The sequence below is a fragment of the Diplotaxodon limnothrissa genome, linkage group LG5 (assembly GCF_057381915.1).
Source record: "Diplotaxodon limnothrissa isolate DT_005_m linkage group LG5, D_limnothrissa_male_GT1.1, whole genome shotgun sequence".
Taxonomy (NCBI): domain Eukaryota; kingdom Metazoa; phylum Chordata; class Actinopteri; order Cichliformes; family Cichlidae; genus Diplotaxodon; species Diplotaxodon limnothrissa.
This window is the reverse complement of record NC_140600.1, coordinates 29,842,240-29,859,158: the sequence shown is the minus strand read 5'-3', so window position 1 is coordinate 29,859,158 and position 16,919 is coordinate 29,842,240. Positions and strand designations below refer to the sequence as shown.

Genomic DNA, 16,919 nt, shown 5'->3' with positions numbered 1-16,919 from the left:
CGCAACTGATGTCTCCTGTCTCTGCTTTTCTGTTAAAAAAAACAGTTTAAAAACAGACCCCATCGAAGGCCTGTAACAAGTGTCTCTCAACATGCATTAGCCCTGTGACAGACCGGTGATCTGGGATATGCTCCAATCTCCCAGTGACCCTGAACTGGATAAATGGAAGAGGATGGATGGATGGATGCATAGAGTTCTCCAAACATGCTCATTCCGGTTGTCATCTATATAGGTTTCCCAGTTTTGCAAACTGTTCATTCTCGTTTACGTGCCCCACCCTCCCTCCCTCCTTGTTCTCAGTTCTTTAAATTCTTCACTCCTATTTAGTACACGGGGATCTGCCAGGCCCGGGAGCTGTTGGCAGTCCCCAAACCGAAGCTTAATTCATGTCCGAGCATTCACCTAGTAGGTAATACTATAGTACTATAGTAGGTAATACTATAAACACTGTCAAACCTAAATTGAGGACGTGGGCCCAGCTAGTGAATTTAATGTTTCTTCTTTTGTCTTTCTGAAGATGGATGGATGTGATCTCTTTTTTGTACCTTTGTTGGATAGTTTGGCATCCTATCTATATGATGCAGTTACAGTGTCTGCTTGAGTTTCTCTTTTGTTTTCATTTTCACTGTGACAAGTAAAAATACAGTTATATTTATTTGCTGCAGGAGTGCAGTAAGAACAGAAATCTGATTGTAGTCTTCTGTGTTTAAAAAACAAAACTACACTATGTGAAGACACCAAGAAGACAGATGAAGACACACAACTTCTATATCAGGAAATAATATAAAATATGAAGTTTTCTTCCATCACTCCTGTTCTTGCTGGCTTGCACTGGCTTCCAATTAAATACCGTATTCAATTTAAAATATTACTTTTCACCTACAAAACCATTAATAATTTGGCGCCGAGCTACCTCAATGAGCTTCTCAGGTTACACACTCCTGTCAGAGCACTTAGATCTGCTACCCAAATTCTTCTGGAGCAACCTCGTTCTCGGCTGAAGTCTCACGGTGACCGCGCGTTTGCTGTAACAACCTTCCTGTTGCTATTCGGGCGTCTGACTCTATGCCACTGTTTAAATCACGGCTGAAGACTTATTTGTTATCTTGCCTTTCCACCTAGTTAACACTTGGTGTGCGTTGGTACATTTTTATCCGTTATGCTTGTGAACTACTTTTATATCTTATGATTGTCAAGGTTTTTATAATTGATACGTGCCAGGTCCTTTCTCTTTTCCCTCCCATCTCCCTTTTCCTATTTTATTTTTGTCAAGCACCTTGGTATACCCTTGGTTTTTTAGTGTGCTTTATAAATAAAGTTTATTATTATTATTATTATATTGACACTGGTAACTTTTAGGAATATTTCCCATTTTCCTTTTCCTTTTGACTACTGACTTGTCCTCCACCTCATTCTGTGGACCTCCCTAAGTCCTCTCTTGGTGCCTGTCGCTCAACCCCAGCCCTCTCTCCCTGCTGTGTGTTGTGTTATGCGGTGATATCCAGGGTTCCTGTGTGTTTAGACCGAGATAGGGCAAAGATTAAAAGACTGAAGTAATTTAATCTCTTAAATCTATTGACATAAACTCTTTCGCACACAGCGTACATCTCTATTTTCCTGTGGAGATACAAACATCTGGACTAACATCCATGTACACGAGCACGCACACACACACACGCACGCACACACGCACACTTGCCTGGTTTCTCTACATCCTCAAAGATACAAACATCTGTACTTTCCAGCACACACATACACAACCCTGCCAAAGACAAAGGCATGCTTGCGTGCACATTTGACTTGATCTTCAAAAGATGAAAAACATCTGTCTGGCCCAACACACTTGTACAGACGTGCACACACACAGTGACTGTTTACATCAGTGTGCACCGGCCAGTTGATGAACTGATTATGTTCATCAATAAACAGCTTGGTGTGGAACTATGTGAGCAATGGCGATGATAACTTTGGCATCCAGATGTGGATTACACTTAAATCCAAGCTGTTTATGTTTATCAGGCTAACTTCCAGTTGTTCATGGGAGCAGCAGGATCCAGATAGAAGAAGGATTTATCGTGAACTGACAAAAAGCTTTAACATGAGCCAGTTTGCCACTTTCTGTTCTTACTTTGTTGTCCTGTTTTGTCTGTTTTGGAGACGTCCAAGCTGTAAAGCTGTCAGGGCTCAGTTCCAGCTGCTGTCACCGCATCTTCATACAACACTGAAACAATAAGAAAATGAAAAAAGGTTGGAGTCTGCCGTAAAGTGTAGAATGAAAATGAAACTGTCATGCTTTAAAAGCACTGCTGTTTTCATGCATGATCAACAATCCACAAATGCCTGTTTCTGATCACAGTAGCTGTGTATGAATACATTTTTAAGCTGACCTGAACCTCAGAAAAGGCAGAATCTGTTTGAAAAATAAAATGAACCGCTTCAGTTCTTTCACCACAAACACTGAAATCAACTCAATAGATGTCGTTTAAGTTTATATTTCTTTATCTCCAACATAGAACTCAGAAAATCTCAGAGCACTTCACTTGGTCTGGTCAGTTGTTGCAATGTTATACATAATCTCCTTGTACCGAACATATTCATTTGTTTCGTTTGCTGTCATATATGTAACTAAAGCTTTGTATGGTCTACAATTAAACTGTATGCAGTATATTATAATAAGATTGCCAAAGGTAGCATGCATAAGATAAAAAGTATTGGTCCTAGACCAGAACCCTGTGGAACTCAATGACTTGTTTGTGTGTGTGTAAAACTTACCATTTATGTGAATAAACTAGAATCTACTGTATAAATATAACTTAAACCAGGGCAGTGGGTTCCTTTGACCCAACGATATCTTTGGTGTCAAATTCAGCACAAGGCTAGAGCTTTTTCCTTAAGATGATATGCCAAGTGCTATAATAAACTGTAAATCTTCAATGAAACTTTAATCTGAACTTTGCTGTATGATTTGCAAATCGTTAAATTTCTTTTTAGAAATATAGGGGAGGTTGACTTCAGGCCAACCATGAGCTTTAATGGTCTTTAATGCTCTCTCAGATGTAGTTTTGTGTTTTTCTACATGTTTTTCATTGTTTGTTTATCCCTCTTTACCTGACAGACCCCCAGTATTTCTACAGTAAGTTTTTTTTAGGTGAGTGGAAAGCAAGAGGGAATCCATATTTAGTCTATATGGACTAAACTAAGAGTGAAATGTAACTATTTCCATTTTTCTGCATTCTTATTTCCTAGTTTGTGTCTCTGTCGTTCTTTTCACATTTTTTGATCTTTGATGAGAGGGACACAAAAAGAAAGAAATGGATATGAGAGGAAGAGGAGGACAAGATGTGGAAAAGCTCTGGGTTTGTAATCATACAAACTCCCCACAGTATTCCTCTTTGATTAAACTGGCTGTCTACACCACCTAAACTGAGCTCCAAGCATGCTGAACAACACACCGCACAAATGTAGAGTTTCAATTTTTATGCAAAATCACACGTTTTTCTATCACTTTTTCCAGTACAAACATAACGTGGATTATTTTTTTCTTCTCCAGTTCAAGTATAAATTTATGTTTGCACACTGTATGTTAATCCTCTGTGCGTGTTTGTGCCTCTATATAACAACTACTTCAGAACAAATGAAATTCTTATCAGCTGTTGTATTTTATCTTTAGAGATAAATTTGACTCTGTGTTGAGTCTACTGCCTCTGTAGGTTTTAGCTTTCCATATGCTGCAGACACTGGTTTGTTGATTTAAGACACTAATAGATTCAACAAAACGTGGAAGGAAAGATGCTCATAGCAGATGTATTACATGATACCGGAGGGTCCTGTGGCAGGAGACTGAGATTTACCTCAACTACCGGTGGAAGCTTGTTAGAATTTAAAGCTGTGATATATCACACTGTTTTAATGACAAGACCAGTCCTGCTTTTCAGTGCTGAGTAAAGACAAAATCTGTAATTCAAATCTGTACATGTAAAAAGCACATATGGACCCAGCACCTGCATTCAAACTTATGTTTGTGCCATCATGCAATTATTTAATGAAAGGAGCTCATTTCTGTTTCCTTATTTTGTATTCTTGGCCTCTATGAATTAAATTGTGAAACTTGAACAATCTTAGTGAGACTTGCTCTCTCTGACATCATACAGAACCAAGAGCAGAAAAAGACAGTGTAGGTATTTTTAAAAAAATATTTTTATTTAAGGGTTTGTAGCCTGCAGAATAAAGCACCTTGAGTCCACACAGTCTGATGATTTTAGCAGAAGATGGGGAAGGAAGCACTTTGCATGAGATTACGGCACCAAAGGGTCTCACAGATGTTACTGTGGTTTAAGATTCAATAACTTTAAACCACTGACTTAAAGTTAGCAATAGGCTTCTAGAGATCAGCCTTAAAAGTTAAACAAGTTTGGATTCTGCTACATTAACAAAGATTTATTTCACTTAACATGTTAATTAAAATGACAAATGGCTGCATTAAGGCTGTATTTTCCAGTTTATTTGACCAATTAAAGTGCAAATACAAATCATTATCAGCCTTATTCATGCAGTACTTTGTACATAAGGATCTGACTATCTCACATGCTTATAGGCATGTGTGTGCCCAAAAACACACACGCCTGTGGACTGAGCAATCAGAGATAAAATCATCATTCTGATTGTTGGATGACTAACAGATAAGCTTAAATTTTAATGAACCTGCATCACAATGAACCATGACACTATTCACCTGAATAAACTTTTTTGAAACACAACAACAACAACCGTGGTTCGTGAGAGAAAATATGAAGTGCTGAAAAGTACTGAAAAGTTTGCAAACACACACACACACACACACACACACACACACACACACAAAAGAAAATAAGAATAAGGATCACAGTGGGAACTTGTTGTGTCGTATTTGATACCCAGTGGCCCTGCAGGGAGTGAGGCCAGCGAGTTCAGTCCAGCAGGGAGCAACTTCTGCTAGAAAACACAACCCACACACACACAAACACACACACGCACACACTCATACGTTCACACAGACAGCAGGTGGAGACTTGACCTCTTCTTTTTAAATGCTCAAAACTTGTGTAATGACTAATTGGCTGTTATTTAATACAATGACATTCTCTGTTGGTGTCCACTCCACTCATCAGTTCATTTTCAGGTTTGAAGGTTTAGGTACGGCCACCCGTTATTTTATTTTATTGACTCCTCTGAATTAAATGGTGATCATAATTTCTTAATGAATCCAAATGGAGGCTTTGCATTGGTTCGTCTAACCATGAGAATATTTCCCTAGCATTAGCCTCTTCTAATAATCCTACAGAAACACCTTCGACACTAGCCATACGCTAGCTACTGTGAATAAGAGAAACTAACCCTACGCATTAATCTGAGCTTATGTTTGCGCTATCATGTCACTGTCACTTCCAGTTCCTCTATTACACATGGAGGTAAATGTCTAAAGAAATCAGGAATTTCAGATTTTATATTCAGATCTGATATATAGGAAGGCGTTTAGTACAGTTTTTCCTTTCAAATGATTGATTTCACTTGTCATAATGTAAGCCATTGAAAGGGCCCTGTGGTGTAAGCTTGGCCAATCTGGAACTTCAGCCAAGCATGAAATGGAAATTCCTGTTCTGCCTCCTGAGGCTGTAAGCATTTCACTCAGACAAATGGGACTTGTGGGGGGCATCGAGGCTCCCAATCCAACCTAAAACACAACACTTGTTATTCATTTAACCTCAGATCAGCTGTAATTTGTATCTCCGAGTCAAGCAAGAGCAAAGAGATGTTTTCACTTTAACTCTTTTCTCCTCAGCAGGTACAACAAAAAACACAGATGCTTTCTTATCTATGTGCAGTCATGACCAGGTTTCTGAAAGGCTGCTATAGTGAGCACATGTGCCTAATTGACTGGCACTCAATCACAGAGAACAGAGATGCATGAAATAAAAAGTATAGGTGCTATTTGCAGAGGAAGTTCACATGCTGTTTTTAAAAAAAAAAGGTGAAAAAAGCTTACTATGTGCTGTGGTTGTTAGTGCTGCCATGTGATTCTGTAACCTCCATAAAGGAAAAAAAGCATGACATTTTTTAACTTCTAGCTTCACTTAGATTTAATATGAATTCTGCAGACGCTGTATGCCCAAGCAGCTTCGAGAAGCAGGTTTACTGAGTCGTCTGGATAAATTTGCTGAGTACACCATGCATCGCTTTTGTCCATCTGCCTAACACAGAGGCACACATTATCATCTATCAACAGCAAACAGAAAAGCCTCCATGCCATATGCTTAGAAATGATTAAAATAAAACATACCCCTCCATATGGACACAAAAGATCACAAAGATATTATGATCATATTGTCAGTGTTAGGCGTAGTGCTGTGAAAACACAGAACACACACTCTACTTAGCATGAGACTGACCTTTACATTCATCTTCATAGCCACAGTGTATTTGGAACGCTTTTGAAACTGCTGACCTGTCAAGGAGAATATCATCATTTTGACCTTTGACCCTGAGTGGTTGTCTGTGCTGAAGGAGGTGGGGAGTTGCAGTGTGTTTTGTTATAATAGACTCGTGGGGCTTGAAGATTATTGTAAAGCCTTTAAAAACAACCAACCAAGTCTGTGCATCATGTCTGTGTAGTTAAAGACATAACATCATTACAGTATTTGTACAGGCTTCAAATGCTGGTTTAAATGTCTGTAAAGCTCTGGTGTTGAAGAAACAATACAAATGCATGCAGACCAATTTGTTGGTCTCTTACTTCATTTTTTTGTAGCTTACTAACATCCTGACAGCATTCTTGAAAGCACTAGAACAATTTAATTTGGATGTTTTCAGCTGCAATGTGAAGTTTATAGATTTTTTATTTTATTTTGTTGTAAGAATAAAGGCTGACATCCACTCACAGCTCTGCTTGTTTCTTTGAAATTGTGCATGAGTGTGCAAGACAGGTTTATGGCAGCATTAGCGCCCAAACTGCTGCGCTATACTGTGACTATAATGTAAGGTACAATGTGTGCTTTGTTCAGCACTGTGGCCATTATACAGCTGTTACCGACGTATACGCTCAGCTCTAAAAGCTTTCTGTAACTGTGGGAACATAAAAATGAGTGAAAAGAAGGGTTACTGACTAATTACAGAGGTTTCCTGCAATAATTTCCAACCTAAAAAAGTCATAAAACTCGTCTTATTGGGCTTTTTTTATTATTATTGTTATTCACATTTTAAAACTTTAAAACTGAGGACAGTTAAAGAGAAGTAAAACACTCAAGAAAGTGTTAAAAATCCCACCTGAAAAAACATGTATAATGTCTATCTTGTCTGAGCAGTGAGGTAATTTTGTAGCTCTGAACTCTGGTAAAATAATAAAAGTTGCTGTGGAGCCGAACGTCAGAGTTAGTTATTGCTTCACAGCTTATTCTACAGTTGCAATTTTTAAGAGGTCGTGGAATCAGACTGATGAGCGCCATCTTGTTAGACTGGACCCCAGAGGACTGTAATTCACCGAGCATGCTGTCAGGTCCATGTACGCTAAGTTGTTTTTACACATGAACTGCAACCCCAAATCTTTCTAGACGTCACGCGACATGTGAGAATGCAAATTAGATATTAACTGGTCCAGGTAGCTCCCTCACCTGACTCACAGGTTCCCTGCTTTTCCTGCTGCATCACTAACGAAAATATCCAGAACTGATTCCAGCAGGTTGTCCAGAGTTTATGAGTGAAAAAAGCATATTAATGTCTTTCTGTGTGCAGGAGAAATAAGCTCTATAAAACTTTAAACAAAAACAAAAGACTTACTATTCATACCTAAAAGTATGAATGATGCTCAGCTTAGAGCAATGACATTCAGCTAAGTGGCTCCCAAAGCAAAGATCAGGCCTCTCCAAAAGTTCTTCAGATAAATGTGACAGTTTTTGATGATTAGAGGGAAAATGGAGACACAAATATGTTGGCTCTTTCTGTGTGGAATAGTACTAGTATTAATATAATAATACCATAGTATAATGGTGTTTGACTGTAGTTTAAAATTAAACCATTAAAGTTTAAATTATAACTTTTTCTTTGGAGCAACTGCTTAAAACTCACAAACAAATGCAACAAAAGTGTCCCAACTTGACATTAATGTTGTTTGTAAGGGGTCACAAATACTGATACGAGTTCTTAACTCTTCAACATTATGTTATTTTCTACAACCTCATCATATGTTTTAATGTAACCTACTAGAACCTTAGTGAACCTTAGTGTCATTGAATTAACAATCACTAACACTGTTGTGTATCTCAAAACTGTAGTAATGCACGTACAGTATTGATGCTAAAAAAGTGCTTGAACTGGAGTATGAATGTTAGAAAGCACATAGATGTAAAAGTGATTACATTAATGAATGGGTGAATAAGACATCCTGTATGAAATAACTTCCCTTTTTATAGCCCCAACAGCACTCGTGCTTCCAAATTACCGATTAATTGAAATGAGATTCCTCACATTTTACGAGTTTTAATCAGAAACTTCATAATTACTAATAAATTAAGAAGTGTAGTAAATAAAAGTTCTCCCTGAGTGCAGCAATAGATGCCTGACTATCAATAAAAACACTATTAGCCTTGGGGACATAAATAGAGGGCTTATTTTTAAAGATTTGAAGCATTCTTGGTTTATTAGTCAGCGCTGCGCAGTGACTTGTGACAGGAAATATGGCAGAGCTGGTTAACAGTTAAAAAATCCACAGTGGGCCAAGTGTGTGTGAGCCTGACTGTTCGGGACGCCTAAATTTGCGACACATCAAAATGATTTTCTACACATTGTTCTCACAGGCAAGAGTTACCAGCTGGGTTTAAACAAACAGTTTTATCTGAAGACAAAAAAGCCATACTGGAACTACGTTGCCATGACAATGAAAAATAATTGCTTTTCTGACAATGAACACATGCAGAGTACTTGTTGCTGAAAAACCTGTTCGACCACAGCCGCCAGGTCAAAACTCGACACATTCCAGTCATCGTCGGGGTATTTCGCTGTAGTTAACATGAGTTATGTAACGGGATGGCGTACTGACAGTAAGAGCTACAGATCTGTTTATACATGCATAGTACACCTGACCAAAACCAGTTAAGAGACCAGTGTAGCTGAGCTGAAACCACTAAGTGACTGAGTGGGTAGTTTTTTTTTTACACAAGTTTCTAAGAGACTTCATACAAAAGTCCCTTTATGTATTTAGAAAAAAAAAAGTCTGTGTTTGTCTTCACTCCCACTAAAATAAAGACATATGAGCGGTCGTGGAACAATGGAAATATTCCCTTCCAATAATCTGATATCCACCATTGCAAAAGAAATCACTCCTACTCTTGAATTATTTCCCCCATTAATTCAAAGCACATTTTAGTCCTGAAAAAGATTTCGTGAAGGTCCTAACCGCAAATACAGATGTTTTGAGATAAGAACAAACGCTGTTCTAAATGGTAATTTGATTTAAGCCTATCTGTTATTGTTCTTTCTCAAAACATTTATAATTATAAACTGAAGCTTACAGCATGATAACATGTACAGCACGAGCTTGCCAATCATTTGTGGGGATCCCAGAGGTTTTGTTTTGTAATTTTAGAGTTAGATACCACTCATTCAGGGCTTTGATTTTATCAGGTCATTATGTGTCAGTCACTGATGATAGTCACTGTGGCTATTTCTATTACTGTCACGGACCCGGTTCCGGGGACTCGGGGTTCGTGAACAGTGTGGACCTTTATTGTTATTAGTGTATTGGATGTATGTTTGCTGCACTGTGTTCTTGTGTTCAATGCTGGTGTGTGTATGTGTGTGAGGCTGGAGGATGAAGGACAGCCACCTGCAGGCCTGATGGGTGTGGCCCTGCCAGCTGCTGGTCACGCCTAGCTTACCACACACCTGCTTCTGATCAGGATCGTCGGGGGAGCTACTTAACAGAGCGATGGAGCTTCCTCCGGCGCATGATCGTTGAGTTAGACTCCATGTCAGTGTTTCTAGTGTTGTTAAAGTGTATGCCTGCCGGAGTTGGTGCCATAACGGCTGTGTCTGTGTTTTTCCCCAGGAGGACAGCGGAACACAGGACTGCAAGACACACGGGGTGTGTGAAGGCACAGGGGCAGAGAGCACGGGATACCAGCACTTGGGAGAAGACACGTCACGGGAGTCGAGGGAGCACTTTTGGAGATTCAATGTGTGGTGTACATTTACCTCACTGTAAATAAACCCACTGTTCATTCCATTAAGTCCAGCGTTTGGGTCCTATTTCCCCATCTCCCCACGATCTGCCAGCCAGACCGTGACAATTACTATTTCTTTCCACAGACTGTATATAAAAAAAAAATAGCTGTATCTTCCAGGTCTCAAAAGTGAAGCCAGTACAGTCCCTTAAGCCTTCTTTTTTCTTATTGTGAGCAGGACCTGAGAACCACTCTTCAGCACTCTCGCTCTGTGGCCTCAGTAAACATTTCCTGATGAACTTATGTTCCCAATCACCTGCTTTAAGTCTAATTAAAAACATTATCACATTTAGTTCATAGATTAGAGTCGAACATCAAGATAATGCAGAGTATGCTTCAGGGAGGTATGAAAGTGGATTTATAGTGTGCCTGAGTGTCCCATTCAGATCCTGCATTTGCTGATGACATCTGCTGAAAACAGTTAATGACCAATGTGTGATGCTGTGTTGGTTACATTGTATTTATACAGACTTGCTCATTTCCAGTGTTAATGCAAAGCTGAGCAGCAAGCTTCTAATTTAGCACATCTCTGACCACTAAATGTTATCTAACTCTCACGAGAAGAATAGTGTTGTTCTCTAGTGGCTCATTCCATGTCAACTGACCAAATTTAAGTAAAAGCTTGACCATCTCTCACTTCCCTGAAAAACTTTCCGAGGTGATGATGCACTTGTCAAGGAAAACTACCAAATTTTAGCTTACTGCTGTTACCTGTTTGGACATAAAAAATATTTTGGTGATGAAGTTAGAGGAATGGTCAAACCTCTCTTCTTTTCACTTAACTCTACTTTCTCCTGAGCACAGGATTCTTCATCCTCATATCGGCTTTGAATTTTTTACAGTGGGACAGCCCAGTGGAAGAACATGCTGCTCAGAAAAGATGGCTCAGAAATGCCCCTAACTTCATTACAAAAATATTTTTGTGAGCAAACTAATAACATTAGAAAGCTAAAATAAGATGTGTGTCATCACCCTGGAAATCAGAGCTGGTCAGGCTGTGAGCATTTGGCCAGTTGACATGAAATGACCTCAGTGTGTCTCAAGATTTCACTTGATTTGGTGCATAGTTTGGCACTGAGCGTGGCATATACATTGGGTTTTATATAAAAAACATACTGGGTTTTAAACCCGGTAACAACATTTTGAGAACAGCAGGAGGGAACCAAAGCAATAAAGTGTAGCCGCAGAGCTAATAAATGAGCTGAAACTCTTTTTACAATACTGAAGGGAGCTACAGATTAACTGTGGGTTAATGACATCTTCTGACATTTTTCTCTATTTTTCACTTTCCTTTTTACTCACAGATGACAAATCTCAAATCAACCCCAACAAATTTTCACAAGATAAAACAGAAGCTTTGCATAGATCTGCTAGCCAAAGCTAGTCCATCGCATCCAGAAATGTTTCTAGAAAGAATCTAACATGTCACTGTGGTGTAATTAATCAGGCTCAGTGTAGTGCTTCCATCTGCTCTTCTGGATTACTTCCCTCAATTGACATTTAATTTATTTGCTAGCAAATAAACAGCTTTGTGGGGCTTTCATTTGGCACATAAAAAGATCATGTTCTGAACAAAACATTTTCATGTGGGGCAGGAGGAATAGATTTCTTCAAGCTGTGGATTTTTCTTTCAGTTCATCATTTTCTCCAGAGGGATCATGGACCTAACCTGGAGGTCACAGAGCATGGGTCAAGATAAGCTTTCAGTGAGTCTGTGCTCACGTGGGTCCTGTAAAAGCATCTGGTGGGTGATGTCATGATGTTAGTGTTACTAATGTGTTCAGAGGCAAAGCAAAAGGGGAGTCATCAGACAGTTTTAGCTGTACGTCTGCACACATGTCACACGCATGCAGCATTTACCTCAGATTTGTACATGTAAACACCAACACATACACACATATGGCACACAAACTTCAAATGTTCCTCAAAAGTCCAGTGTCAAATTTTGAAATACTAAAGAGCGTGATCAGCATCTCACTCCGAATTTAAGTAGCTTCTTCTTTTTCCCATGCATCACAAAAAAAAATGGCACAGAAAACATATCCCAACCTTCACCCCTCACGTGCGTGGAAGAATTAAACCCAGTATGTTTTTATATTTATATCTGATCCAATCACACAAACACAGTTAATTTCTTTCCTAGACTGCTGTGCGCTGGAGTGGTTAGAAAATAAGTGACTGCAATCGTGTATAAAACTGATCCTCTTCGCTCTGTGAGTTTACACTTGTTTATCTCAGGTTAGGTATTTTTTATGTACATTATTTCTTTAAATAAAAAAAAATGTCTGCAGATTATGTCATTTCTGTTGTTTTAGTGTTGTCATGTCATACCTCTTCCTTGCTTTCTTTTCAGCAAGCAAAACTAAACCATGCATCGCTGCAATCGTTTGGTAAAGCGTGAGACAAACACAGCACAGCTACACAATTGACTTGCAGGCTGAAAATGACTTCATCACCTGTCAGCTGCTTAATCCACCGTTCAGTCTCCCCTCTGCCACCCATCCTTTCAAAACCAGCTAGATAAAGTCTCCTCAAACACAACAATCAATGTAAATCTGACTGATAACAAAACAGTGACGACAACGATACCAAATAGCTGCATGCTTCATTAAATCATAAAGACAAATGCTAGTCTGCGTCCCCACCACTAATGTTGCCATTGTTCAGAAGTCTGAGCCAATTAGTGTGGAACCAGCAAATGTGGAAGAGTGACCGACACAGACAGCCCAACCACCTTCTTTATTGTTAAGTGTCTCTTGATCCCCTCAGGCGCATTTTCCTCAGTGACAAGTGTTAGCATTTAATTCAACCACAATGGAACCACTGACCTCCTACTGCGTCTATCTAATGATCCGTGTAGCCAAAGCCACACACAACACACCACATGAACTTAACAAAACCAGGGAAGACTTGGACTAAGAAAATCCCCCGAAAATCAAAGGAGCCAGGAAATAGATGGTGAGAGAGAAAAGAACGAGACATAAATACTGTGCAGGAGAATAAAATGAGGAGAAGGACAGAGGGGAGGGAGTGGGAGGAAGGGGTGGAGTGAGGGTACGCGAGCAGCAGATTCTGACCCGGCTTGTTGTGTTGATATTTTCTCTGGCAGCTTGTCAGTTTGAGCTGCACTCGCTGAGGGGGTTCATGAGAAACTGAAAGTCTATGAGAGCAAATACCCTTTATGTATTTGAAGGAACGGAAAAGGTGGAGAGGAGGAGAAGTATGAGGATACAGGGCGGGACAGAATACAAAAGAGCAGAGGGGGGAAAACATTTGGAGATGTTTTAATTTAAAACTGAAAAAAGAAAATCATTGATGCAAGATGTAAGGTCACAAACTGTGTCACTGATACCTTGAACAGATGCCAGGTTTTGTCTGAAAATATGCTCAAGAATGAAGCGGATACTGAATTACTGCCAGATTACTTATACATTGTCACAGTAAACAGGATATTGTATTAGAAGGAGTAGTAAGTAGCTATATTTGACCACACAAACACCCAGTTACAGTACTAGGCTGAAGAAAGATCAAGAAACAAAGAAGGAGGCTGCAAACACCGTGTATGTGCTTCTCTTTGCTTTGGGAGGGTGAGTAACAGTGAAGTTAACTACTCAGTTTAATGCCTCACTACTTGAGCATGTGTAAAAATAGATTATAAAATAGCTAGTGATGACCTGGGAAGGAAGATCAGGTACTAACCCCTGGTAGTAGCTGATCTTTATCTATATTATTGAGGAGTTGGGGAAGTGGGTTAAGTGTGAGGATATATAATACAATGGATTTGCACAATAAAACTGATAAGTGGGAGTGATAAGGTTCCCTTTGATGTTGGTGCCGTGACCCGCTGGTTGTTTATAAGAAACACAAAATCTAAAAATGCACGGCGACAATTTTGCAAAGACTGGAGGAAAGAAGTCTGTAAAATCATTGGATTAATGCAGATGTCACAGACTGACTCAGAGTTCAGAAGATACTGTGACTGAGACCAACAATATCCGGCCACTCTGGGCTGCTAAACCTGGAAAACCTGCATCCCTGCCCTGTTCTGTGTATGTTCTAAGGAGACCTTTTATCCTCTAAGCCGGGTGGAACCAGGCACAGTCATGATCACCTGCCCAATTTACACTGTATTTTTCCACACTTGAAAACGCTTAAAACAAACAGCATGAAAAACAAATCTTTCTTTGGTTCTAAATATCATGGAAAACACTCAAACTACCAAGTTTTAGCTTTAAAAAAACTCTAATCAGGCAACATGGAGCTACACAAGCAGAGAATCTTCCTTACTGTGGCAAAAAAACAAAAACACAAAAAGATTTTGCATCTTCATACAAATATTGATACAAATAGTTTCTGATTTCCCTTAAAAGACCAGATTCCAAATGTTTTTTGTTGGGATATCAAATATCAGATATGGAAATATGTTAACTCTAATGAATGTTTCAGGTCGGCTGGTAGAAATTAACCAGAGATCAACAACGAGAAAAGGCAAAAAAAGAGACACTTTTCCTGGACTAATTTTGCAAGAATAAGGCATTCAGCTTTCACATTAATGCTTCGTTAATGCTCAGAAACACAAACTATCACTAATATAAGTCCACATGATATAATATAATCTTTAAAGTCATATTAAACCTACCTGACAGGACGAAGAAACCAGTTATTCCCAACTGTCACTCCAAGTCCACCACACCAAACCACCTCAGCGGACGAGTCATATCCATTTGTGTGTGTGTGTGTGTGTGTGTGTGTGTGTGTGTGTGTGTGTGTGTGTGTGTGTGTGTGTGTGGGTTTGTCGGCTGCCTGCTCGGGACTGATAGCGTTCAGTCATGCAGCAGCAGCGCAGCTCAAGAGGGTTTCACAGCAGTGTGAGAGGCTGGCTGGAAACACAATGCTGAATTAGGTTCTTTTCTCAGGTCTCCTCACTCCTTCTCATATCTGCTCTCTCTTCTTCTGTCACACACTGTTTTCCAGCTCTGCCTCTCCTCCTCTCTTCTCCCCCTCGGTTCCCTCTCCACTCCCTCTTCTGTCTTTCTCTCCTCCTCTTTCAGGGCTTCCCGCACTTAAAATCTGCCCTTTTTCCCTTTAGCTGCATTAACTGAATCTGACAAAGTTTCCTCCTGCTCTTCATCACCCCTTTCTCTCCCATCCTTGATTTTTGTTAAACAAATTTCTTTTCTTGAACCACTTTGGTTCTTTCTCCCTCTCTGAGCTTGTCTCTCGCATTCAGCCTGCCTCCCCTCTTCAGAACATTCAACACTTGTCATTCGGTATCTTTCTTTTCATGCCTCCTCCTTCAATCAACTGTTTCCACTTTTCCCAGCTTCCCGTTTTCTCCTCTCTTCTTTTCCAGTCATTGTTTAGATGCTTCATTTCTTCTTTCTGCCATCTCTGATCTGTTATTTTCCTTGCTTCCTTCCATTCGACTCTGTGATACTCTCTCTCGTAAACTGTCCCTACTTTGATTATTTTATGACCTCAAAATCTCTCGTTTTCCTTCCGCTCTCCTTTGGGTGATATGTGTTCTCCCTTTCTAACTATCCTCTAATCTTAAGCTCTTCTTTTAACTTCACCTTCCCTGTTACTTCCCTTTGCTTTTACTTTCTTTGTCTTTTCTGAGTTGCAAATGAAAATTTTTTAGAAGATCCCCTCCTCCTCCTTCTTCCCCATTCCCTCTTTTTCTTCCCCTTCCCCCAGCTGCGCTTGGAGAGTATCATGTTTGGCTTTAAACTAAGGAACTTGGCTCCAGCGCAGACCACATACATCAGTGCTGACTGATGGCCATGCATTCAGAAAAATAAACATTGAACACTGCAAGCAGAGTCGTCACATCTATACGCTTGGATGTAAATGTAGAGTGGAGAGAGCGAACCTCCAAATTGAGTGAAGGCGAGAAAAGACAACAAACCCCTAACAACTTATAACCTGGGAGGGGTTTGCTTTAAATCACATACTTGTATATAAATATATAAATCTTCTTCTTTTTCACTTTCACATCTTACTTATGCAACAAAGCAAACAAAAAAACAACTCAAAACCTTTAAAAGAAGGAAACAGCAACCTGTCTACAAGTTGCACACGGCATACGGTTGGTTATTACACACTTTTACTGGTTTGACCCACTTGAATTTAAATTACTCTAATTAAAAAGAAATCTCTGTCGCACTTAAATATTCTTCAGATTTCAGGCGATCACAGTTTGGCCAAAGTGCAGATAATTCCCCTTTAATGGCACCAGAAAACATTAAAAAATGAACACAAAAAGAAGGAGATGAAATGTAAAGCTGAACCCAGTGCAGGTAAACTGCTTGCCTTGCAGCTCATTTTAGTCTCACATTCTTATGTTGTTTTTGTTGTTGTTATTTGTGTTATTAGCACGCCCACATTAGAGGCTGACAGAGCCATCAGACAGAAATGTGCAGTCTGTAAACACAAACTGAAAAATGTTGGATTGTTTAAAGTTGGAACAACCCAGAGTTTTTTCTTGTTGTTGTGTGAAAACCTCAGAAGACATCTCACTCTGACCAAAGCCCTTGAAGTTGCAATTAAACTAAAAGCTGTTGTGTGAAATTCTCCAAATCAGCCTGGTGGCTGAAGCCCTGATGTAGGAGCACTGACACCACTGAGTGTTTAGCCTTAGTTTGCCTTTTTGGCATTTTTATGGAAGCT

At 39.5% G+C, this 16,919-nt stretch overlaps 1 protein-coding gene across 1 annotated transcript in view; it reads right to left on the bottom strand.

Annotated features, from left to right (window-relative positions):
* The window catches only part of ripor3 (RIPOR family member 3), a 52,605-nt gene extending 37,620 nt beyond the window's left edge, over positions 1-14,985 (bottom strand). Inside the window, exons 1-2 of the mRNA XM_085354488.1 lie at positions 14,890-14,985; positions 2,129-2,221 (exon numbers count right to left, since the gene is read on the bottom strand). The gene's annotated coding sequence lies outside the window, so the exon portion shown is untranslated. The remainder of the gene's footprint in view (positions 1-2,128; positions 2,222-14,889) is intronic.
* Positions 14,986-16,919: the final 1,934 nt, after the last annotated feature.